Source organism: Mauremys reevesii, linkage group 2, assembly GCF_016161935.1.
Source record: "Mauremys reevesii isolate NIE-2019 linkage group 2, ASM1616193v1, whole genome shotgun sequence".
Taxonomy (NCBI): domain Eukaryota; kingdom Metazoa; phylum Chordata; order Testudines; family Geoemydidae; genus Mauremys; species Mauremys reevesii.
In genome coordinates, this window is record NC_052624.1 from 61599636 (window position 1) to 61624915 (window position 25280).

The 25280-nt window shown below is 46.6% G+C and overlaps 1 long non-coding RNA gene across 2 annotated transcripts in view; it reads left to right on the forward strand.

Annotated features, from left to right (window-relative positions):
- Nucleotides 1-4514: 4514 nt before the first annotated feature.
- Nucleotides 4515-25280, forward strand: part of LOC120397516 — a 60536-nt gene continuing 39770 nt past the window's right edge. The window contains exons 1-3 of one of the 2 annotated variants that reach the window (XR_005593842.1): nt 4515-5046; nt 7062-7203; nt 14438-14559. This is a non-coding gene — a long non-coding RNA (uncharacterized LOC120397516). Of the gene's footprint in view, nt 5047-7061; nt 7204-14437; nt 14560-25280 lie in introns of those variants that run through there. The other variant, XR_005593841.1, reaches the window with a different exon arrangement.

Below are 25280 nucleotides of genomic sequence, written 5' to 3' on the forward strand. Positions count from 1 at the left end.
CTTGAGGATAAAGTTACACAAATATTTTAAAGGAAATCTCTTCCTTATGGACTATGCTTCCACTTTGCCTGTGTGAGATTTTACTATGCAACAGATCAGCTCCCGGGGTGCAGTTCACCTCTGTGCAAAAGGCCTAGGCTTCACTGGAGTACAAAAAAAGCCTTCAAACTGGAGCTTGCCTGGTGCATAACTTTGGGGCTGGCCCTCTTCACAGGGTTATTTTCACGCATTGCTGTGCCTTCAGAGCCCTCTCCTGACATTAGAGGCTAAGGCCTGGATACACAAGGGGATATTGGTCCTTAAAGTGGGTAGTTCGGTGCCTAAGTGCAAAATGTAGGCAGTACTGTAATCCTCAAGATCCCTGCTCATCTGCTACCTACCTCTGTGGGTGACTAAAATCCCTTGTTTACTAAATTTTTGTCATAAAAGTCCCCTATATTTCTACTTCTGGGCATCAACAGAACACCTCAGTCTAGGCACCCAGTGCCCCTAAACCTGTCTCAGGCATAAGGCCCAGCAGGATTGTCAGACTAGATGAAGACTGATGTTCCTCTGCCTATCTTCCATGTGTGCCTCTCCATTTGGTGTGCTCAGAGCAGGCCTACCAGACTGGGGCCCATACAAAATCCCAGCAGACAAGGAGGTGGCAGTGCCTCCCTGATAACTTCTAGCTCAGTGGTTAGACCATTCTCCTGGGATGTGAGAGATGCAGGGTCCAGTCCCCCTGCTCCAGTGACTAATTATTGATCCAAAGTGGAACAGTTTCAACAGAAGTAATTAAGGGGCCCCTGCATCAGAATATCCCATATCTCAGTGGTTAGGGCATGCCCCTGAGAGGTTGGGGACCCCTGTTCAAACCTTTTCAGGGTGAAACATTTAAGGAAAAAAAGTAATAGTGGATGTTTTTATGTATCTTCCTTTTTAAATCTTACACCCTGAAGTAGGCCTTGCAATTTGGTTAACATCTAGGTGAAATAAAATTAAAAGCTGAGCCCCAGGAGGCTGTTCTAGGATGTGTGATAGCAAGGATAAATTACATAAACTAAATAATAGTGAGATGATCTTTGCTCCTGAGTGACACCCGCTAAAAGCTACAAAGACATACAAAAATTGGAGGGCAAGCAGGGTTCATAATCAGTTATGCCAAAATAAATATCCTCGAAATCCAGACATCAAGCTGCAACATCGCATTAGAAGGCAAAAAACACCAAGAAACAGTCCATCTATCTGGGCAGCACCTAACTAGTCAATAAAGACCTTGAGAAGGAAGTGACATCAAGTACAGGGAAAGGCATCCACAGCATTTGCTACACTCAACAACATATGGAAATCAAAGATATATAGCACCAGAACACTGAGAATTTTCAACTCAAATGTTATCTCAGTGCTAACGTGACTGCAAGAGCTGGAGAGCTAACAAAATGCCTACAAAAGATCCTGTGCACTGGATAGAAAGACACAAGGTGTCCCCGGTGCAATGTAAGCCTAGGATGGGTAGAACGCAAGTTGGCAGACCCTGGTTTGTTAAGCTATGTCTTGAATGTTTACACTCATTTATAATCCCAGGTTAGGAATTGTTGAACCCTGGTCCAGCCTGTGGTTCCAGCATCTACACTGCATTATGCGGGCCTGGTTCTAACTGCCCATATCCCAGACTTCCTAGCACCCTCCCAAAATGTGGCTGATTTAGCTTTTTGTTCATTGTGCAGTGTGGGAAAACTTGACTGTCCAAAGGACAAAGAAAGTCAGCCCCTGGGACTGTGGGATACTTTTTGTGGACGGCCAAAGCATAAGTCCAGTGGGGCTGCATCTACACTGCCTGCAATGCAATAGGGCTTGAATCCTGGGTCCCAGCTTTACTCAGGCTCAGAATCTCCACCCCTGTGGGGTCCTGGGATGCTGGGCCCAAGCCCTGAGTTAGTGTGTAGAAGGAAGCAGGAGTTAGGCTTGTGCCTGAGTTTGAATCCTGGGCTTACACTGCAGCATAGACGTACCCTAAGTCACCAAAGAAGAGATCTGAGAAATCACCAACCCGCAGCTCACCTCCACTAAAATCAGAAGGAAGCCTGGGGCATATTTGGGACATGTTCTCTGATGCCAATTCACAGACTGCCATGAGAAGTTGTCACAGGGAAACCAACTGGTGTGAGGAAGTGAGGGTGCCCAACAGAAACCTTGAGAAGAACCAGGAGGAGGCCAGCAGTTGATCTCAACACCATAGAGCAGGTGGAAGCAGCAGCAAATGACAGAGGAACAGAAGAGCCAGAGAGGAATGAAAGCTAGTTTCCACCCCGTGCCCCAACATTGGCGTGGGAATGATGTGACCTAATGTAATCACCTCCCAGGGATTTTAACTTTACACTCCCTGGACACCATGGTCTGTTAAAAATACAGGCAGCAGAATTTAATAGGCAGAATAAAATGTCCGGAGAAAGCAAATCCCTTTGCCAATCTGCTCTTCGATCAAATGGAGATGCGGTTCTGATCCAGATTCAAGCTACCAAGAGCATAGCTTCTCAACTTGTATTAATTGGCAAAGCGCCACTTATCTCTGTGAAGTTCAGCTGATTTACACCTTTATGCCAGCTGTGGGTCTGGCCCAAGGTGTTTGGATCTGGGGTTTTGATTTGGGCTCATTCTTCTTGTCAACAAAGATGAAGGTGGAAAGAAGCAAAGGGAAGGTGATTCAAACCCATTCTCACAGGGGAAGGTTTAACCTCCTGGGATTTTATTATAAGAGGAAGAACAAGAAAAAGACTTAAACAGAGAATTAAAATAAATGAGAAGGGGGAGATTTCTTCCCTTCTCCCAGGCCTGTGAGAACAAAACCTGTTCTATCCACAACCCTTTTCTTTGTTTTTCCCATCTCCCCTAGATGTCAGCACTTGTCTGAATTTCTTCTAGTAACAAACCCTAGTTCTACTCCCTTCAGAGTTCCAGTGTTCCTAATAGATGATCAGTAATGTCCATGCAGTTCCGCATAAACCTGTCTCAGATACAGGGGTAAAAGCTCTCCCTTATCATGTCAGCCCATCTCCATTCTCTGTCCTTCATCTTTCAATCCCCTCTGATCAGATCACAGGGATGAAGGTTTAGTGTCCAGTTCTACAGAGAACTTTTTTTTAAGTTTACCATTTAATGCTTGTAGAAACCACAAGAACAACCAGGCAGCCCCAGCACCTTCTGCTCCCTTTTCCCCATGAAGCTCAGTGGGTCTCAGCTGAAGAACTCCCCATTAGCTTAATTGTGGAATAAAAAATGGGCTGAGCTATACCTTGGCAGCAAGGTAACAATGGGACAGCCACTCCAGGGGACTAGCTGTAGTGGTCCTGGCATGACCTACCAACACTTTTGGCAGAGAAGTCTCTCCCGAGTCCTGCTGGGTTTCCTGAATCAAAGAGTCACCCAGAGCTGGAGGTTTGTTTCAAGGATGTGTTAGTGATTTTAACCCAAATCAGACCTGCAACATCTCCTTTTGTTCCGGTTATGGGTGACCCAATTCCCCAAACCAAACACCTTTCCATGGGCATCCCCAGTCTTGCCCCCACAAAATCCACTTCTGCTCCAAATTCCTAGCCTAGTCCCACCACCTTAGCTCTGTCATTATACCTTGGGAGTGTGATCCAGTGATGATGGGAGTCTAAGAAGTACTATAGAGGAGCAAAAAATATAATGAACAGGCTGGTATAAGTGTACTACTGTTCTGTACTGGATGGGATCAAGAACTGCCTTGTGTCCTAGGCTCTGCCATGCTGAAAGAGTTCTCCTTCAGCTCCAGTGACAGGGACCTGTAAGTCAGAAGTAAGAGGAGCCAAGTTCTATCCCGGCTGTTACTGTGAAGTCCGGGGTGTGCAGTGGACACAATTTTAAAAATCCAACTTTTAACATGCAGCGTGGGTAATATGTGAAATCCCCTCTGGGAACTCACCCACATCCCGAATATCACTGTCTTATTCCCTCTCTATTCAGTAAAATCCCTGCTTCCATCTCCTGTTCCCCAAGAGTCTCAGAAACAAGGGGACCTGGGTCCTCCAAGAGTTGCCTTCTGGTCCTGGCTGCCTTTGTCATGCCCTGGGGGGGACATTTCTCACTCGATTCCTACCAGACTCACCATCCTCACTGGGGGGGACGGTAGGGACCTTTTATGGTGAGGGCATAATGTCATAGTCTGGCTCCTCCTCCTCTCCTCACTTTCATCTTACTCAGTTCACAAGTGATCTTTTACAGGAGTCTTTTCATTGGAGCACAGAAGACCTAGTGGGCAGGACCACTGGGTTCTATTGCCAGCGCTGCCACTCTGTGACGGCGTGTGCTCCCCACACTTGCCCTGAAGGGGTTAATGGTGGCCAGAGGGGTCAATCAACCTATTAGCCTGCAAACTGGGGGACATTTAGGCTAAGAGGAGAGCCCTAATTAAGGGATGCTCACCTGTGCAGTAACAGGCGGGCTGATATAAAACCAAGGAGCTGGTAGTAGAAAGGGGGCTGCAGCCATTCTTCCTAGGACAAAGGCAAGAGAGAGATTTGGACCCAAGAGGAAGGGTTTGTCTACCAGACCCAGGAGACAGGGGTTTAGCTAGAAGGGTAGAGAATGTGAGCCTAGGATAGGCAAGGTAGGAAGAAGTCCAGGGGAGTGGCAAGAAGGTTTGTAGTTGCCCAGATCTTTGCTGCTGCAGACAGGGTCCTTGGCCTGGAACCCAGTGTATGGGGTGGACCTGGGTTCCCCAATCAGTCACAGTGTGAGAAGCGCAGTCTGGGTAGTGAAATAGGAGGCTGTCCGGGACTATTTGTTCTTGCCACTGAAGGAGTGGCCCAAATGTGGCAATGGAGATAAGGCCTGTCTGGGATGGTGTGGAAGACTGTAATAGTACCCTAGAAAGGGAGGACTCTAGTGGCTAAGCCATGAAGATGGGTGCGGCAGGTCCCCAGGAGCAAGAGAGTGGCTGCAAACCAAGAGAGGGAGACAACAGGCCGAAGAACTGCAAGAAGAGGGCATTGGACTGAAAGAGCTAATCCCCAGAGTGGCCAGGAGGCAGTACCACCTATGGTGAGTAGAGGTTACTCTGAATCATTGTTTGAACTTGGGAAAGTCATTTATCTTTGCCTCAGTTTCCCTATCTGTAAAATGAGGTTAATACCATTACCCTGCCTTGCAGGCTGAATGCTGGGTTTCAGCAGTGACTAAAGCACATAAGTCTCCATATGGCTGAAAAGTGAATAGAGCTTCCAGCCTTCACCTTTCTTCTTTATAGCACAAACACTCAAGATTTATAACATGCTAATGAGGAAAATGGATGTGGGGACCCTTGTTAAAATACTGGATCTGGCTTTAACTCAAATCACTTAAGAAAACCACCTTTTCCCTTCCTTCCTATCACAGTCGTAATTCAGGGCTGCATTCCTTTCCCAAATGACTCTAAAGGCAAGTAACTTCCCTGTTCTCTAGGTTTTCTCAGTGTAATTAGAGTTAAAATCTCAGTCACCTTGTGTTTTTACTGGAAAAGTCATTTGCCCAGAGCTCTCTACTGGCCTGACCAAAGCCTACTGAAGTCAATGAGACTCTTTCCATTGGCTTCAGTCAGCCTGGGGTCAGGCCCAAAGAGGGGAAATCCCCTTTTGCTGCAACACCTTTCTTCTTCAGGAATCCTGTTTAAAAAAACTACTTCTCTTAGTGACCTTCTAGCTCAATTCTGTCTCCTAGTTTATAATATTAGAACAAGTGGGAATAACCACTCACAGCAAACTCCATGGCATCTCAGCTGGCGGCAGATGGCAGAGCTCCTAATCAGTGTAAAGTTTCCTGCTGGGCAGTTAAAATGATGATTGCTGAGAGAGGCAGGCTCTGAGAGTGGCCGCGACCCCAATGCCTCATTTTACTGATCAAAAGTGTGGCCTGGTTATACACCAACTGCAGCCTCACAAGGCTCCTGGTCTAGATAACATCCACGAGTTCACCTCTCACTTTGAGTCAATAGCCAAAAGCTGGCTGCTTTGATTTCTGATTCGTCCCCATGATTGCAGCATCCCAAAAGTCTGTCACAGAGCAAAGGTCGTAAGTGTTCCCAAGCTCGGAAACCACTGACAGACCCAAAGACCTAGTGACCAATTTCTCTGCTGTGTTTTACTGACAAGATGATGGAGAAACTAATCCTGATGCAAATTAATGAGGTAGTCCAACCTCAGCTGTCTTGTGTTCTGGCTGCATTCAGGAGGGGGTGATGTTTTTGCTGCTGCAGTTCCTGGTGAGCCCGGCAGCTCCACAGATACAAAATTTATATCCACAGACGCAGATATCCACGGATATAAAGTGGGTATCTGTGCAGGGCTCTACACTAGAGCTTCTTAAAAAAAAGACAAATTCAACCAATTGCTGAACATGGGCAAAACAATGTATTTTCTCCTAGCCTTATTCTTAGACACAGATGAACCATTCTGGCTAAAAATTTCCAACAAAATTCAGCCTGAGGAATGCTCCCAGCCTGGGAAATTTTAAGTTTGGCTAAGTTGTAAGCAACTGAAAATAGGGCCTTACAATGAGAAGTGTCTGGCTACCTTAACTACAAGTGCCACTACCTGTACTGTCTATTGCCAGTATTTTTACCACCATTTCATTTAAAAAATGCTCTGAGGAGGCTCAGGTGGTACTGTAGTTAAAATGCCAGCAGCTGCCTAGAGCTCTATTTTCACTAAGTGCTTGCTGTATCATCAGTGGAGCTGCACCAATATTAGCAGAAATGGGAAATCTTTCAAGAAAAAAAGGCAATTTAGACAGCGAGCAAGAGAGAGAAAGAGAATATCTGTCTTTTTAAAATGAATTCAGAGCCCATTTTTTTCATATAATGTTTTATTAAATGTTGAATACATACACACACAAAATAAAACATCATAAACTTCTCATAATGTGTTAACCATTTGCTACCTAACTGTAACTATATTTGAAAAAGTAGATTATGGGAAATATGAATGGTTAAAATATAAATCAATTACTTGTATTACACAGTTTACAAACAAACCAAATTGGTTTATAAAAATCCAATTAGTTTTAAATCTTATTCTGCTCAGAGCCCATTTGTGTTCTCCCTGATTTAACTACGCATTTGGATGAGTAGACACACTCCCAGGAATATCCAGAAGAGTGCAGATGAACCGAAGAGCTTTAAGTCAACCACATGCATTCGATATTAGAGAAAAAGAAAAAGAGAAGGTGAGATTAGTTTTGAGAAGCTTAATTTGTTTATTTAACTATTTTGTAGATAAAGGTACTTTTGTTTGGACTCTAGATTAAATTGCAGCAAGGGAGATTTTAGGTTAGACATTAAGAAAAACTTCCTAACTGTAACGGTAGTTAAGCACTGGAACAAATTGTCTAAGGAGGTTGTGAAATCAGTTACTGGAGGTTTTTAAGAACAGGTTGGACAAACACCTGCCAGGGATGGTTGAGATCAGAGGTCCCCAAACTGTGGGGTGCGTCCCCCCCCAGGGCTATGTGCAGAAATGTTCAGGATGCATGGTGGGGCCTGGGTCAGCCTCTGGGGATCAGGGCGGGAGCACCACCCAGCCCCATTGCGGCCATGGCTCTGCTCCTGGCCCTGGCCTCAGCCTCGGCCCCAGCCGAGGCCTTTGGCCCCATCCCCAGTCACACCCCCAGCCTTGCCCCCTGGCCGCGGTTCCCTTCCTGGCCCCAGACCCTCCCCCAGCTGCGGCCCCAGTCTCCCCTCACCCGACCCCAGGAGCCATGATCCCACTCCCAGCCCTGGCTCATGGGGTGGGGGGGGAGGCACAGACAAGGGTAAGGGAGGGGTGCAACCATGAAAAGTTTGGGGACCACTGGTCTAGATAATAGTCCTGCCTCAGTGCTGGGGACTGGATTAGATGATCTATCGAGGTTCCTTCCAGTCCTATATTTCTATGATTTCAGTGCCTTTTACTGTCATATGACAACCTGGCAGAACTCTCCTTTGGACTGTTATGGACGTTTTACTTATGCCACTAATGACAGATTTGTAGCTTACAGTAAAACCGCCTCCAGTTTTACTGCTTTGCTGCCTATGTCTTTCAGCAGCTACAATACAGTAAACTTCAACAGCCACTACTTGAAATATTTATCTGATGATAAATGTCAGGTCTCTATTGAGTACCAGCAATGAAGGAGATAGAGAGCCTCTTTTCCTTGTCATTATCTGACACTATGTCTAAACCCTGGCTCAGTCAGACCCAGTATAGTCTTTCACAATATGAACATATCACTGAGGAGATCTGCTACTTTGTCTGGGCTGTGATTACAGCTACAGGGGAATTTCCCCCTCACACACACACACACTTTGGCTTACCCAGGATCACCCACCCTAAGCCTATAAGCCAGGGGTGGGCAAACTTTTTGGCCCGAGGGCCACATCTGGGTGGGGAAATTGCATGCAGGGCCATGAATGTAGGGCTGGTGCAGGGGGTTGGGGTGTGGGAGGAGGTGTGGTGTGCAGGAAGGGGCTCAGGGCAAGGGGTTGGGGTGCAGGAGGGGTGTACGAGGGGGCTCAGAGCAGAGGGTTGGGTGCAGGAGGGTGCAGCAGGGGGTTGAGGTATGGGAGGGGGCTCAGGGCAGGGGATTGGGGTGCAGGACAGGTGCAGGCTCCAGCCCAGCGCCACTTACCTGGAGTGGCTCCGGGGTAGCAGCGGCACACAGTGAGGCTAAGGCAGGCTCCCTGCCTGCCCTGGCCCTGCACCACTTCCGGAAGCAGCTGGCACCATGTTCCTGCAGCCCCTGGGGGCAGGGGAGCAGAGGGCTCTGTGTGCTGCCTTCCCCTGCAGGTACTTCCCCCAAAGCTCCCATTGGCCGTGGTTCCCCATTCCCGGCCAATGGGAGCTGCGAGGGGTGATGCCTGGAGGCAAGGGCAGCACACAGAGCCCTCTGCTGCCCCCTCCCCCAGGGGCTGCAGGGATGTGGTACCCGCTGCTTCTGGGAGTGGCACGGGGCCCATGGCGTCACGGGGGTGACAATCCTGTGGGCTGGATCCAAAGCCCTGATGGGCCGGATCTGGCCCGCAGGCCATACTTTGCCCACCCCTGCTATAAGCCAAGCCTGCAAATCAAGAGACCTTTTTTTAAAGGAATAAAGTTTGTGTTTTTATTTGGCTTCCGAATTTTAAGCCTTCAGGGTAATATTTTCAAGCTTTTCTCTGCAACTGTGAGGGCTCATGGTGAAATCCTAGCCCTTGGATGGGGAGAGGAGTTTTGCCACTGATTTCAATGGAGCCTTACACCGTTTTTTCCCCAATGAACACCTCTATTCTCATGCAGTCACCGGACTGCAGGATCTGGGGCTTTAAGGAAAACACCCAATATCTTGAAATTCACAATAAAATGATAATTGGCAACACAGCAAAACTATCAACATAACAGTTACCGAGACAGTTTGAATTGACCAGCTCTGATGTTTATCCACTGAGAGTTAACCCAAGATATTAGCAAACTGAGAGAAAATATAATTGATGTTTTTGCAAGACAGCCAGGATCTTTAGGGTTATTGCTTGTGTAAAGCATTAGATATTATGAAATTTCTCTTTCATAAAGCTGCCACTAATGTGCACAATAGTCATTTGCATTATTTAATTTATTAGTATGCTGATCACTCTCTTGCACTCACACAGACACATTATAGAATCTTAGCTCCACTCTTGTCATGTTTTTCATAGCAACTTAAAATAATTGGGCATTTTTCAATGTTAATTTACCCTATAGCCTGATGATTCTATCATGGAGTGTTAAATCAAGTATTTAAGATATATTTTGCTAAAGCACCCTCTAGTGGGACAATAAAAGAACTGTTTTTAACGGACTAGTGGTATCTATTCTATGTATTATGAAAGAACTGAGTAGAGAGAATGGATACCAGTGAATATAAATAAATGAGTTGCTGCCTTATAACAGTTTGTTTGTGTAATCTTCCAGCAAGTGAAACTACATTCCTCAAAACACCTGCAATATTCCTAACATAAACACACTGTTGCATTTACATAGCTGTTCAGGTGCCTTAGCAACAAATATGTCCTGAGCTTGAAAAATCTGAAAGGATGATCAGTCACTTTCTAAAATGAAACTGTCCATAATGTCCTTCTCAACGAACTGATGTCAGTGCAGATGAGGCACGAGGACGTTTGATACAGTACTCCTGCCACAATAAGGTATCTTTCCTGCTGGCTCCATTCCAAGGCCCCCACCTTGCAAGTAGTTCACACTGCAAACGCGACATTAACCTCAGTGGGACGACTCTTGGTGGTAAAGTGAAGCACATATAATAAAATATTTTAAGCATGCCAAAATGTTTGCAGGAGCTGGGCCTAATAATCATAATCACTAAAACTTTTTCTTACAAGGTATTGTATGTAAGAGTGCCCTCCAAGCAGTGGGTACCAACTCTTGTCATGTGTCAGATGAGAGAGAAAAGAATTCTAATTTTAAAAATAACAATCATACATTTATAGTGGGCATCCAGTTGAACCAGTCTAGCTTTGGGAAGGGGAGGGTTCTTCTGTTTCCAGTACATAGCAAAGGCTTCCCTTAAATAAGAGAAACGTGTATTTTAAAATATATGGGTTTTGGGATAGGAGGGGTTAAAATTACAGGTTTAAAAAAAGGTTCATAAGTCCAAACTAGCTTTGTGAAACCAAGAAGTAGGCCAAGAAGTTTTCACAGCCTCCAGAAAGTTTCTGTCCCTGTGGGTTACGTGTTTTCCACTATATAATTGCAGTGCATTTAAAAAAAATGAGGGGAAAGAGTAATCGCACCCTAGAAATATTCCAGCAGGCTTGAGTTCAGCAGTTTTTTGCCAGACCTACCTGCAAACCTTATCTCCACTAACCCAGCTCACCCTGTTTTTATGCCATGAAAATGGCTGACTCTTCTTCTTTCCACCTCCAAAAAATCTAGTTGAATAGACACCACTTCGCATTAATGCGAGTGAACTGCCCAGCTAGGTATTTATAACAAAATAAAGTGACTAAGCGTCCCTGAAAAGAAGAGTCCCTATTTTCAGGGCATGGTTTTGTCCATTTTAAAGACAGCACTGTATTGTTCTGAGGGCACTGGTGCCCAGAGGGAGTTGCTGAGCTGGTAACATGTAGGGTTGCCAACTTTCTAATGGCACAAAACAAACACCCCTCCCCTTCTCTGAGGCCCTGGCCACGCTCGCTCCATCTCCCCCTCCTCCCTCTGTCGCTCGCTCGCTCCCATCCTCACTCACTTTCACTGGGCTGGGGGTAGGGAGTTGGTGTGCGTGAGGGGGGTATGGGCTCTGGGGTGGGGCCAGGGATGAGGGGTTTGGAGTGCAGAAGAGGGCTCCAGGCTGGGCAAGGGGGTTGGGATGCGGGGGGGGAGATGGGCTCTGGGCTGGGGGTGTGGACTCCAGGAGGGAGTTTGGGTGTGGGAGGGGACTATGGGCTGGGGCAGAGCGTTGGGGTACAGGAGGGGGTTTGAGGTGCAGGGTCCCGCCATCACTTATCACAGCTCCCAGGAAGCAGCCAGCAGAGCCCTGCGGCTCCTAGGCACTTGGGTGGCCAGGGAGGCTCTGCGTGCTGCCCTCACACCCTCAGGCACTGCCCCTGAAGCTCCCATTGGTTGCAGTTCCCAGCCAATGGGAGCTGCGGAGCTGGCACTGGGGCGGGGGCAGTGCGTGGAGCCTCCCTGGCTGCCCATGTGCCTAGGGGCCACAGGGACCTGGTGCCCACTTCCGGGAGCCACACGCAGCTAGGGCAGGCAGGTAACCTGCCTTAGCTCCGGGCCCCCACTGTGCTGCCAAATGGAGCTGCCAGGGTCCCTTTTCGACTGAGCATTCCACTCAAAAACAGGATCCCTGACAAGCCTAGTAACATAGGATGTAGGTGAGGGGAATATAAATGCACCTCCTGGATCACCAGGAGGTGGTGGTCTTTGTGGATTGCAGGTTCTTTGGGGCAGGGACCATCTTATGTTTGTACAGTGCCTAGCACAATGGGTCTGGGACTTTACAAATACAAAGAATAAATGATAGTACAGTAACTCCTCACTTTAAGTCACCCCGGTTAACGTTTTGTTGTTACGTTGCTGATCAATTAGGGAACATACTCATTTAAAGTTGTGCAATGCTTCACTCTTGCGTTGTTTGGCTGCCTGCTATCTCCACAGGTGGCAGCCTCCCTACACTCCCCCCTCTGCACAGCGCCTCCCACCCGCCAGCAGACCCCACGGATCAGCGCCTTCCCCCTCCTCCCCCCCGCCTCCTGTCCGTGGAAATCAGCTGGCTTGCGGCGTTTTTGGGGAAGGATGGAGGGGGGAGGAGTGAGGACTGGGCACGCAGGCTCCCCCCTCCCTCCCCTGCCTCCCCAATGCTGCAAGCCAGCTGATTGCCTGATGGAGGGGGGAGGAGTGAGGACTCGGAGCCCCTCCCTCCTGCCAGTGGCAATCAGCTGGCTTGCGGCATTTAGAAGGGAAGGGAGGGAGGGGGGAGGAGCGAGGACGCAGCGTGGGAAGTAAAGAGGGAGGAGGTGGGGAGAAGAGGCAGCTCAAGGATGGGGGCTTGGGGGAAGAGGGGAGTGGGCGGGCTGAGGGTTGAGCCTCCTCCCCCCCCCCCAGGTGCTTGCAGAGTAGGGGAAGCTGCCGCTACTGCACAACGTGCTTCTCCTAGCCTACAGCACCTTCAGCCTCCTTGCCTGCCTCATCTCCAGTGCCAGTGGGCTGTGCCTGTGTGGGGTAAGGCAGGAGCACCTCCCAACTATACAAACATACTGTACACACAGTATAGTACTAAACACACAGCATGTGCACACTACTCCCCCCCCCCCCCCAGCGTATTATTCAATTGCTTGTTTAAAATGTATATAATGCCTTTTGTCTGGCAAAAAAAAATCCCTGGAATCTAACCCCCCCCCCCCTTTACATTAATTCTTATGGGGAAATTGGATTTGCTTAACATTGTTTCACTTAAAGTCACATTTTTCAGGAACATAACTACAACATTAAATGAGGAGTTACTGTAATTGGTCATGCAATAATGTTGCTGCCCCGCCACCCATGAAGCCTCTCAGTGAGCACTGCTTCAAGCCAGTTCTTCCACCTAGAGCTTGATTCTCAGTCAGTCGTTGCACCGAGAGACTTCAGAACTGCAAAAGATTCCTGTTTACTAGGATCCTGCCAATATCCCCAGGGCTGGCTGGGTTTTGGGTTTGGCTGGCTGCCAATATGCCCAGAGTTTGCCACACACTCTAATTTTACTGGCCCTTCACAATTCTCCCTTCCTGTCTAGCCTCTTTGGTCTCTTACTGTGCCCTGCTCCCTCCTACTCTGTAACTGGTGCTAGCCTTGAATCACCGTCCCTTTGTCCACTCCTATAATGGCCTTCGGTCTTCCAGACTCTCCTTTACACATACAACACCCTACCTGAGCGGCTTCATAAGGCTAATTCCCTCTCTTCCTTCAACTCTTCCCACCCCACTTCTACCATGGAGCCCAGCAGCAGCTGTCCAACTCACCAGGACTGGCTCAAAGGCCGGGAGGCGGGGGGGGATACTTGTATCTTTTACCTATAAAACCATCAGATGTAGATTGTGCGTTTTTTGGTCTCTTCCCCTCACCATCTTTGTTTGTTGTCTGTCTTCTTAGATTCTGAGCTCTTCATAGTGGGCACTGGACTGCGCCATTGTTTGTTTGGCGGGTGCCTAACACGTAACCTAAGTTGATGTAAGGGTGGGGGGTAAGCTTCTTTAGGTCCGACTCACCCCCAGCTTTGAGCAAGAGGATGAGTCAAGTTGCCCTTCTTGGCCTGAGTCTGTGGGTACTTGCCAACATTTGGAAAAGTTTTACAAAGGATAATTGTCCAAAAACCTCGGGATTTGTGGTGCAGGCATGTCCTTAGCCACTGGAGGTTTTTGCATGAACGCTGTCAAGATTAGGGGTTTTATATGGCATTTTGCACACATTAACCACTTCATTGTCACAACCAATCTGTAATATAAGGGAATAGTAGTCCCCTATTACAGATGTGGAAAATGAGGCATAGAGAGGTTAATGCCAAATCTTTCAAGTCAGGCACCTTTAATCAATAGTTAGACCCCTTTTATATAGGTGCCTGGTTTTTCAAAGTGCTGAGTAATTACAACTCTGGCTGAACTAAGTTCAAGCTGGGGGTACTCAGTACCTCTGAATTCAGGTGTCTAACTTCAGGTGCCCAAGTTTGGAAATTTTGGCATGTGTAACTTGACCAAGGCCTCATAAAGAATCGCTGTCAGAGCTGGAATTTGTCCTTTGCTTTCCACTAGATCATGCTGCTTCTCACACAAGAATGGTACCTCTCCTTGTGACACTAGCTGCTTAGCAGAAGAGCTAGCTCATTTACAGGCAGCTAGCTGGCTGGAAACTTGTAATGGCCCTCATACCGTCAGCAGTAACCTGGATGGTGTTTCCCCCTTTTACAGATCTGAGGCACTGTGGCTGCAATGGGGACAAGAGACCAGAGAGGATATCCAGCATCCCCCAGTATCCTGCCCTTGAAAGATAATACAGGTTCACTCCACACAGTGGAACCCCCTTCACAAGGGACTTTGTGGAAAAAGCTCTAGCACTGCAATTGAAGAGCCCTGGAGCTAGTGTAGAGGCACATCTTCCCTGCACAGATAGTCCTGGATTTCCATTAGATCCCTAAGATTGGGGGAGGGAAGAATCCATAGGTTCTCGGGGGCTCTGCTTCTTCTCTGGGGTATAATTAGAAGAAATTAGTTTCCTCCACGTGAGCTCTTCTGACAGGTTTTATTATGGGACTTGGCCCTGTAGTTATTTTCTTCTAGATCAGTAACTTAGAATAGGAATGACAAATAATGGGGAATAAATGTTTATGCTAATCAAGGCATTGGCTTTATAAATAAGAGAAGTACTCATTTAATTTTACAGGTCAACACTAGATTTTTTTGTACTGCTTCAGTACTGTGGATGCAAGGCAGTGCCATGTAGGACTGATATTAATTTTATATATTACTGTAACTTATTAACCTTGAAATGTGGAATGATGAAACTGAACCTTAGTCTAGCATTTATAGCAATACTTGGATTAAGCTCATATACAATTTCTGACACTAGAGGGAGTGCAAATGTATTTTATGAAAAGAGAAAATAAGCCTGATTTTAAATGGGAAATAAATCAAAGGGACAATTTAAAATATTAGGCAAAGGATTTTATTCCCTCTCTTCAAAACAACAATAAAAAGTCACCAAAGACGTGTCTTACACTATACCCTTAATATAGCTAATAATGTGGTACTAGCAGACAGATATTGGAGTATGCATAGGGACCCTGGGGGTCAGATTTTCAAACAGCATGTGTCGTTTGTATCCATTATATCATGACTGAGCACACAAATTGTGTTATCAGCTATTTGACAAGCTACCAGACTTGGCTATCAGTGCATGCAGTTACATATCTATGGGCCTTACTATGGCAATGGGGTCCATATATCTGTGTTTATCCTCAGTACTCCTGAGCTGTAGGGAAGTGCTATTTTCCAGATGGGGGATCAGATACTAAAGGGACTTAGCTTCAGTGTTACAATGCCTAACTTTAGGCACCCTGTCACCTAGTGGAATCCTCAGCCCTGCGTTAGGTGCCCAGATTCCCTATACAATGCCTGGGGAGAGTTAGGCACCTAAGAAGAGAATGCACAGAAGCCAGCACACTGGGCAGGGTGCCACCTCAGCTAGCCAGTAAGAAATGTCAAGGACAGGGGTGTGGCCTAAGCTTGAGTAATGTAGAAGATCAAAATGGGTAAATGGAATTTGCCCACCTCTCATTTGGGGGATGTGGAATTTAATGTAGGTTAGTTTACAGTTTACGACTACACCACTGCCTAAGCCCCACCCCTCAAAGGGAGGTAGGTACCTAACTCTGGGCCAGAGGGAGTTGCCTCCCACCACTCAGGATTCTCAGCCATGAGCCTTGTCCTGGAGTTGGGTGTAGGGTGACCATATTTCCCCAGAGGAAAACAGGACACCGGGTGGGGCTGGCCCAAGCCCCTCTCCCTGCGTGGAGGGCAGGCATCACTGGTCGCCCCTCCCCCTGATCCTCCGCACCCCAGTTTTTTGACAAAAGTGGGTATTCGTCCCATATTGGCAACAGCAAACAGGACAAATGCCCACTTTTGCCATAATAAGTCAGAACGGCTGGGACATGGCTTTAAAAAGAGACTGTCGTGGCCAAAACAGGGATGTAGGGTCACCCTAGCTGAGTGCCTAAACTAGGTCAGTGATTTATCACAAAGAACTGAGGAGGTGCTGCACCCCACCTTATGTCCTGTAGCTCAGTGTTTAAAGTACTTGCCCAGACTGTGGGAGACCAAACTTCAAACCCCCATTCTGCCTGATGTGGATCAGGGATTTGAGCCCAGGTCTCCCACACGAGTCCTGTAGCTACTGGGCTATTCTGGAGTGGGTTTCTTCCAGTCTTTCCTATTGAAGCTGTTCCACTTTGTATAACATACTTAAATATTTATTGGAGGAGGGACTATGAACCTGACTCTCCCACACCCCAGGGGAAATGTCCTAATCACTGGGCTCTAGAATCATTTTCATGCTTTACATAAGAACATAAGAAAGGCTGTACCGGGTCAGACCAAAGGTCCATCTAGCCCAATATCTGTCTACCGACAGTGGCCAATGCCAGGTGCCCCTGAGGGAGTGAACCTAACAGGCAATGATCAAGTGATCTCTCTCCTGCCATCCATCTCCATCCTCTGACGAACAGAGGCTAGGGACACCATTCTTACCCATCCTGGCTAATAGCCATTTATGGACTTAGCCACCATGAATTTATCCAGTCCCCTTTTAAACATTGTTATAGTCCTAGCCTTCACAACCTCCTCAGGTAAGGAGTTCCACAAGTTGACTGTGCGCTGCGTGAAGAAGAACTTCCTTTTATTTGTTTTAAACCTGCTGCCTATTAATTTCATTTGGTGACCCCTAGTTCTTGTATTATGGGAATAAGTAAATAACTTTTCCTTATCCACTTTCTCAACATCACTCATGATTTTATATACCTCTATCATGTCCCCCCTTAGTCTTCTCTTTTCCAAACTGAAGAGTCCTAGCCTCTTTAATCTTTCCTCAGGCTCTTTTCTGAACCTTTTCTAGTGCTAGAATATCTTTTTTGAGGTGAGGAGACCACATCTGTACACAGTATTCGAGATGTGGGCGTACCATGGATTTATATAAGGGCAATAATATATTCTCAGTCTTATTCTCTATCCCCTTTTTAATGATTCCTAACATCCTGTTTGCTTTTTTGACCGCCTCTGCACACTGTGTGGACATCTTCAGAGAACTATCCATGATAACTCCAAGATCTTTCTCCTGACTCGTTGTAGCTAAATTAGCCCCCATCATGTTGTATGTATAGTTGGGGTTATTTTTTCCAATGTGCATTACTTTACATTTATCCACATTAAATTTAATTTGCCATTTTGTTGCCCAATCACTTAGTTTTGTGAGATCTTTTTGAAGTTCTTCACAGTCTGCTTTGGTCTTAACTATCTTGAGTAGTTTAGTATCATCTGCAAACTTTGCCACCTCACTGTTTACCCCTTTCTCCAGATCATTTATGAATAAATTGAATAGGATTGGTCCTAGGACTGACCCTTGGGGAACACCACTAGTTACCCCTCTCCATTCTGAGAATTTACCATTCATTCCTACCCTTTGTTCCCTGTCCTTTAACCAGTTCTCAATCCATGAAAGGACCTTTCCTTTTATCCCATGACAGCTTAATTTACGTAAGAGCCTTTGGTGAGGGACCTTGTCAAAGGCTTTCTGGAAATCTAAGTACACTATGTCCACCGGATCCCCTTGTACAAATGTTTGTTGAACCCTTCAAAGAACTCTAATAGATTAGTAAGACACGATTTCCCTTTACAGAAACCATGTTGACTATTGCTCAAGAGTTTGTTTTTCTATGTGTCTGACAATTTTATTCTTTACTATTGTTTCAACTAATTTGCCCGGTACCGACGTTAGACTTACCGGTCTGTAATTGCCGGATCACCCCTAGAGCCCTTTTTAAATATTGGCGTTACATTAGCTAACTTCCAGTCATTGGGTACCGAAGCCGATTTAAAGGACAGGTTACAAACCTTAGTTAATAGTTCCGCAACTTCACATTTGAGTTCTTTCAGAACTCTTGGGTGAATGCCATCTGGTCCCGGTGACTTGTTAATGTTGAGTTTATCAATTAATTCCAAAACCTCCTCTAGTGATACTTCAGTCTGTGACAGTTCCTCAGATTTGTCACCTACAAAAGCCAGCTCAGGTTTGGGAATCTCCCTAACATCCTCAGCCGTGAAGACTGAGGCAAAGAATCCATTTAGTTTCTCCGCAATGACTTTATCATCTTTAAGCGCTCCTTTTGTATTTTCATCGTCAAGGGGCCCCACTGGTTGTTTAGCAGGCTTCCTGCTTCTGATGTACTTAAAAAACATTTTGTTATTACCTTTGGAGTTTTGGGCTAGCCGTTCTTCAAACTCCTCTTTGGCTTTTCTTATTACACTCTTGCACTTAAGTTGGCAGTGTTTGTGCTCCTTTCTATTTGCCTCACTAGGATTTGACTTCCACTTTTTAAAGGAAGTCTTTTTATCTCTCACTGCTTCTTTTACATGTTTGTTAAGCCACAGTGGCTCTTTTTTAGTTCTTTTACTGTTTTTCTTAATTTGGGGTATACATTGAAGTTGGGCCTCTATTATGGTGTCTTTAAAAAGGGCCCACGCAACTTGCAGGGATTTCACTTTAGTCACTGTACCTTTTAACTTTTGTCTAACTAACCCCCTCATTTTTGTATAGTTCCCCCTTTTGAAATTAAAGGCCACAGTGTTAGGCAGTTGAGATGTTCTTCCCACCACAGGGATGTTGAATGCTATTGTATTATGGTCACTATTTCCAAGTGGTCCTGCTATAGTTACCTCTTGGACCAGCTCCTGCGCTCCACTCAGGATTAAATCTAGAGTCGCCTCTCCCCTAAGTGGAACAGCTTCAGCAGGAGAGATTGAGCGCAAGTAGCTTGATGGCATTAGGACGCAGGCAGCAGCCTGCACACCCAGTGTCAGAAATATAGGCCTAGGTGACTTTAAAGGTGGAAACTTAGATGCCTACAGGGTTAGGCTGTAGCTGAGCAGGGGTATTGAGGATCTAAATTTTGGACTTGGGCTGCCTAAAGTAGCATGATGATGCTAAATCCCTTTGAGGATCTAGCCCTCAATGGCTTACCTAAAGGTCTCACAGAAAGTCTGGGACAGACCAGTAAATTGAACCATGGCCTCTTTGAATCCAAGGCTAGTGCCCTCATCATTGAACTATCCTTCCTCCCCGCTGTTGCATACCCAGATATAGTAATTACCCATACAATATAGGCTCCCAGCTCACATCACCCTGCACAGGTTGCTTTTCCAGCCCATGAGTGGGAAGATTGGCCACTAGTACTCCACACCCCAGGCACTGGGTTTTTGGGTAACCAGATGTGTGTAATCATGAACACACTTTGCCCCTGGCCCACCTCAAGCCTCCTTATACACAAGTCTATTCAGGGCTGGTGTGAAGACCCCCCTCCTTGGTGTGAGTGGTTGTAGAGAATACCTGCACAGTCGTTCTGCCTGTGCCATCCCAGTGGAGGGGAAAGGCTATAGTTATGCAGCACAGGCCCCCTGCATCACCAGTGAGTGTCACCCTTGGTGAATTAGATGATCTTGATCTCCTATGAAAATATCAATAAAGTTTCAAGAAACATACAAATGTGGCTATTCAAAATGAACTGGCCACTCTTGTGATAAGTGTCACACTTTCCCATCATCTTTTTTATCTGAATTGCCTATTAGAGACAAGTAATTCTACCATGACATTATCTAAATGTAATCTTAATTACCATGTGATTATCTGGTAGAAAGATCTCCTGCAAATCATTGTGTTACTGGTGGGACCTCCTTTTAAAAAAAAAACAAAAAAAAACTAAAGAAGTGGAATTACGTCTGAAAATGTAATTTCGTCACCACCGTACATGCCAACAGCACTGTCTCTGCAGCGCCATTGCAGAAGAGCAGGCTGTAGAGCTGTATCCAAATGACTGTCTCTATTTAGGCCTTATTTTGCCCATCCATAGCACATCCAACTGCAGCTATAAGATGGTTAGGTAGCTTAAATGGCACATTTTGTTATGACATATTACGTGGTGGCATTACTTTGTTTTAAAAACACCTTTAAACACTTTAAAAAAAGGATTTGGTTGAGTGTTGCGTAGTCAGTTTAAGGACAGCAATTCAGACCAAATAAAAAAATACTGTACTGTGTCATTTGGAGTCTGATCCTGCTTTCTTTGTGTACCCAGACATTTAGTTTGAGATTTTGGTACATAAGATGAGCAGGAGTTAAATTATCTAGGGAGCCTCTGGTATTTAGGATCAGGTCATTGCTGTTTTTTCTTTTAGTTATGTATCTGACATATTTCTATATCATATAATTTCCTTTGTGAATATGTTTTTCTTTATCCTATTTATAGATTTGGAAAGAACAAATGGAAATCATAAGCATCCTATCAAAGGCTCCATTCATCACATACACAAGAAAACATAGATTTGATGTGTTCTGATGTTGGTCTATCTCCTCACAAATGGTTATATCTCCTGTTGTGTCCCAAAGGGCTTTGCAAGCAAAAAGGAACCAAAGTCACTAAAAAGAAAAGACATGCTTTAGAATTTTTTTCCATTCAATTCAATTCTCTATAGGTTCTTATACCACCCTCCTCACCATAGTGTCTTCTAGTCCTGCATTCAGCAACATGGCAAACATTTGTCATGGTAGGTTTTTCTTTTGTAACCATCTCCCCAGTGAGTGCTGTGTAGTGTCCTGTTTTGGAAGGGTTTTGTTTGGAGAACATTAGAATGTGTTTCACACTAAGGGCTTGTTACACTACCGGCTGGATCAACAGGCAGCTATCGATCCAGCGGGGGTTGATTTATCATGTCTAGTATAGACTCTGCCTCAACAAGAAGCACAAGGGAAATTGACGGGAGAGCACCTCCTGTCAACACACCACAGTGAAGACACTGTGGTAAGTAGATCTAAGTACGTCGACTTCAGCTACGTTATTCATGTAGCTGAAGTTGGGTAATTTAGACAGATATCCCCCTCTCCGCCCCCCCATAGTGTAGACCAGCCCTGAGGATAGGTTCCTTTTGAAAAATCAGGCCCTTCTCAAACATAATTGTAGCACAGACTTAACTGTTATCTTTTCAAACTTGTCTCCCTTCTTATTGCAAGTGAATTAAAGGAGACTTGAAAAAAGGAGAAATCAAAGTTATAGCCTGTTTCGCTTCTTTATGATGACTAATAGAGGCTGGTGTCACGGAGTCCCCGGGCGATGCTCTGGAACTGCTCCCCACAAAGCCAGGCAGGACTTTGGGGAGCCTCCTCTCCCTTGGAGCAGACTTTTTCAGGGCAAGAAGCTCACGTCGTCACTTCCTGGGTCTCTCCTTGGAGCATTCAGCATCCTCTGCCCCTCCATGCACTTCCCACAGTGAGCCCGCCCCAGTGGGGTCCTGGGGAAGCCACATTGGCCTGCTCAACCCAGGGTTGGGAGTTCAATCCTTGAGGGGGCAATTTGGGGCAAAAATCTGCCTGGGGATTATCTGCAAAATGGAGAGAATCATACTCCCCATTTTGCAGATACTCAATATCCAACCCTGATATTCTGTGCTTATGTCTCCATTTGATGCCGTCTTTCAATGGTTTGTGTACTGCACACCCTGCCTCTTTGGGCTGCAGGAATGGATCCTGAACTGTTAACCAGTATGCTGCTTGTTCTGACCAACACATCACAAAGGCAGTGGAATTAAACTACAAAGGCAAGAGGAATGTGACATTGATCTCGCCACGTGTAGTAGCTACAACACGAGATTGCCTGTGGCATTCAGGGAGGTGCTGACCACAGTGGAATGCTGCTTTTGGGCTCAGGAAACAAGCACTGGGATGTGGGCTGCATGGGAAGGTTGGCCCAGAGCTGCTTGGTTTGCAGTGCTAATATCACCTGGAGGTGTCTGCTTCGTGCTCCATAACGTTTAAGAGCCTCTCCATGGCTTCATTCTGGCATGCCACGTTCTCCTTTCAGTCCCTATTCGTGCTATCCCACCACTCCTTCAATTCCTGTTTCTCGGCCATGGAGTGCATCATAACCTCATGCAGAAATTCCTCCTGTCATAAATAAACAGATCAGGGATAAGGTCTCTTTTACCTGGAAAGGGTTAACAAGCTCAGTAACCTGAGAAACACCTGACCAGAGGACCAATCAAGGGACAGAATAATTTCAAATCTCTGTGGAGGGAAGCCTTTGTCTGTGTTCCTTGTTGGCTCTGTGTGCTCTTTGGATCTAAGAGAGGCCAGTCATGTCTCCAAGTTCTCCTGGAGTAGTTCCTACTATCCAATAGTAAGTATTAATTAGAAAGGCGGATTAGTTTTATAATTTGATTTCTACATTTGCAATTGTGTGTTTTGCTATAGAATTTCTTTAATTCTGTACTGTTATTGCTTTTACTGAGAAAGAAAGGAGGGGGGATTCTCTCCAGGTTTATAGGTTAGACTCTGTGTATTGTTCCATCTTAGTATTACAGAGACAAGTTACTTTCTTTTTATTCTTTAATAAATCTTTTCTGTTAAGGACTTGGTTGATCTTTCCTTGGGTGGATTCTCAGGGAAAGGGGAGGAGGGAGGCATCCCTCTGTAGTTGGATCCTGGTATCTCTCCTAGGAAAAGGGAGGGGGGAGGAAGCAGGGGGGAATGGTTTATTTCTCCTAGGTGTAAGAACTCCATGGATTTGGGGCTCTTGGAATCCCCAAGGATTTTGGGGAAGGACTGTGTCCCAATACACGTACATTATTGGGTGGTGGAAGCTTTTACCAGATCTAAACTAGAATTTTAGTTTAGGGGAGTCAATGCAGGTCCCCATTTTGGAACCCAACAGGTCTAAGTGGGGGTGAGACCTATGACACCTCCTTAGTTCTTCGTGGCTGCTTTCTAATTCTGCGCAGCTGGGACTGCACAACCTCCTCTCCCCAAATGCTGATAAGGTCCAGCAGCTCGGCATAGCTCCAAGCAGGGGATCACCTGGTGCATGGAGCAGGCATGGCCACCTGGAAAGATGCGCTGAGACAACTGCACGCATCACCGAACAAACAGGAAGGAAGACATGTACGGGGTGGGGATAATGGTTGGTCACCTGAGGGCAGGGCAGTAGAGTTCAAACCGATGACCAGAGAGGTGAGAACAGGCATTGTGGGACACCTCCCAGAGGCCAGTCACAGTGCTGTAATTGCCATGGTGTCTACACCAGTACCATGGCACTGTAGCCCCAGCGCAGAAAGCGCTACACCTCTCCTTTTTTCTTTTTTCTTTTTTTTGTTAAAGCTCTACAACTGCGCAATTTCTCCACACTGAGGGTGTGTCTACACTACAAGAGTAGTTTGATTTAACTTAGGTCAAATTTGTGGATTCGACCTTATGAAGTCGAATTTGTGTATCCACACTAAGGACACTAATTCGACTTTGTGAGTCCACACTAACGGGGCAAGCGTCGACATTGGAAGCGGTGCATTCTGGGCAGCTATCCCAGAGTTCCCGCAGTCCCCGCTTCCCATTGGAATGCTGGGTAGAGCCCCCAATGCCTGCTGGGGGAAAAATGTGTCGAGGGTGGTTTTGGGTAACTGTCATCATTCAACCGTCACTCCCGCCCTCCCTCCCTGAAAGCGCCAGCGGGAAATCTGTTCGCGCACTTTTCTGGTCAGTGACAGTGCGGACGCCACAGCACTGCGAGCATGGAGCCCGCTGCGATCATCGCTGCACTTATGGCCGTTGTCAACTCCTCGCACCTTATCGTCCACCTTTTCCACAGTCAGCGGCTGAGAAATCGGGCGAGGAGGCTCCGGCAGCACGGTGAGGACATGAAGTGTCAGAGTGGCACAGACCTCTCAGAAAGCACGGGATCCCGCGCCGTGGAGATCATGGTGGCAATGGGTCAAGTTCATGCTGTGGAACGGCGATTCTGGGCCCGGGAAACAAGCACGGACTGGTGGGACCGCATAGTGCTGCAGGTCTGGGATGAATCACAGTGGCTGCGAAACTTCAGGATGCGTAAGGGCACTTTCCTTGAACTCTGTGACTTACTGTCCCCTGCCCTGAAGCGCCAGGACACCCGGATGCGAGCAGCCCTGAGTGTGCAGAAGCGAGTGGCCATAGCCCTCTGGAAACTTGCAACGCCAGACAGCTACCGGTCAGTAGCGAACCACTTTGGCATGGGCAAATCTACCGTGGGGGTTGCTGTGATGCAAGTAGCCAACGCAATCGTTGACCTACTGCTCTCAAAGGTAGTGATCCTGGGAAACGTCCAGGTCGTCATAGATGGCTTCGCCGCGATGGGATTCCCAAACTGCGGTGGGGCTATAGATGGGACTCACATCCCTATCCTGGGACCAGCCCACCAGGCCAGCCAGTATATTAACAGAAAGGGCCACTTTTCAATGGTGCTGCAAGCACTGGTGGACCATAGGGGACGTTTTACCAACATCTACGTCGGGTGGCTGGGCAAGGTTCATGACGCGCATGTTTTCAGGAACTCTTGTCTGTTTAGATGCCTGCAGGAAGGTAGTTTCTTCCCGGATCACAAAATAACTGTTGGGGATGTGGAGATGCCTACAGTGATCCTCGCGGACCCAGCCTACCCGCTAATGCCCTGGCTCATGAAGCCCTATACAGGCGCCCTGGACAGTGACAAGGAGCTCTTCAACTACCGGCTGAGCAAGTGCAGAATGGTGGTGGAGTGTGCTTTCGGACGTCTCAAGGGGAGATGGAGGAGCTTACTGACTTGCTCGGATCTCAGCTAAACCAATATCCCCGTTGTTATTGCAGCTTGCTGTGTGCTCCACAATCTGTGTGAGAGCAAGGGGGAGACCTTTATGGCGGGATGGGAGGTTGAGGCAAATCGCCTGGCTGCTGATTATGCTCAGCCAGACACCCGTGCCATTAGAAGAGCCCAGTGGGAAGCGCTGTGCATCCGGGAGGCTTTGAAAGCTAGGTTCCTCAGAGAGCAGGGTAACCTATGACTATCCAGTTTCTTTACAGAGAAGCTGAACCTGCCCCTGTTTCAGTTACTGTTGACTTTTTTCTGCGGTTACATACCCGGTTCACCAGGTTTCCCCCCTTCCAACAGACGTTTAAAAATAAAGTTAATGGAACATTGTTAATTAACAA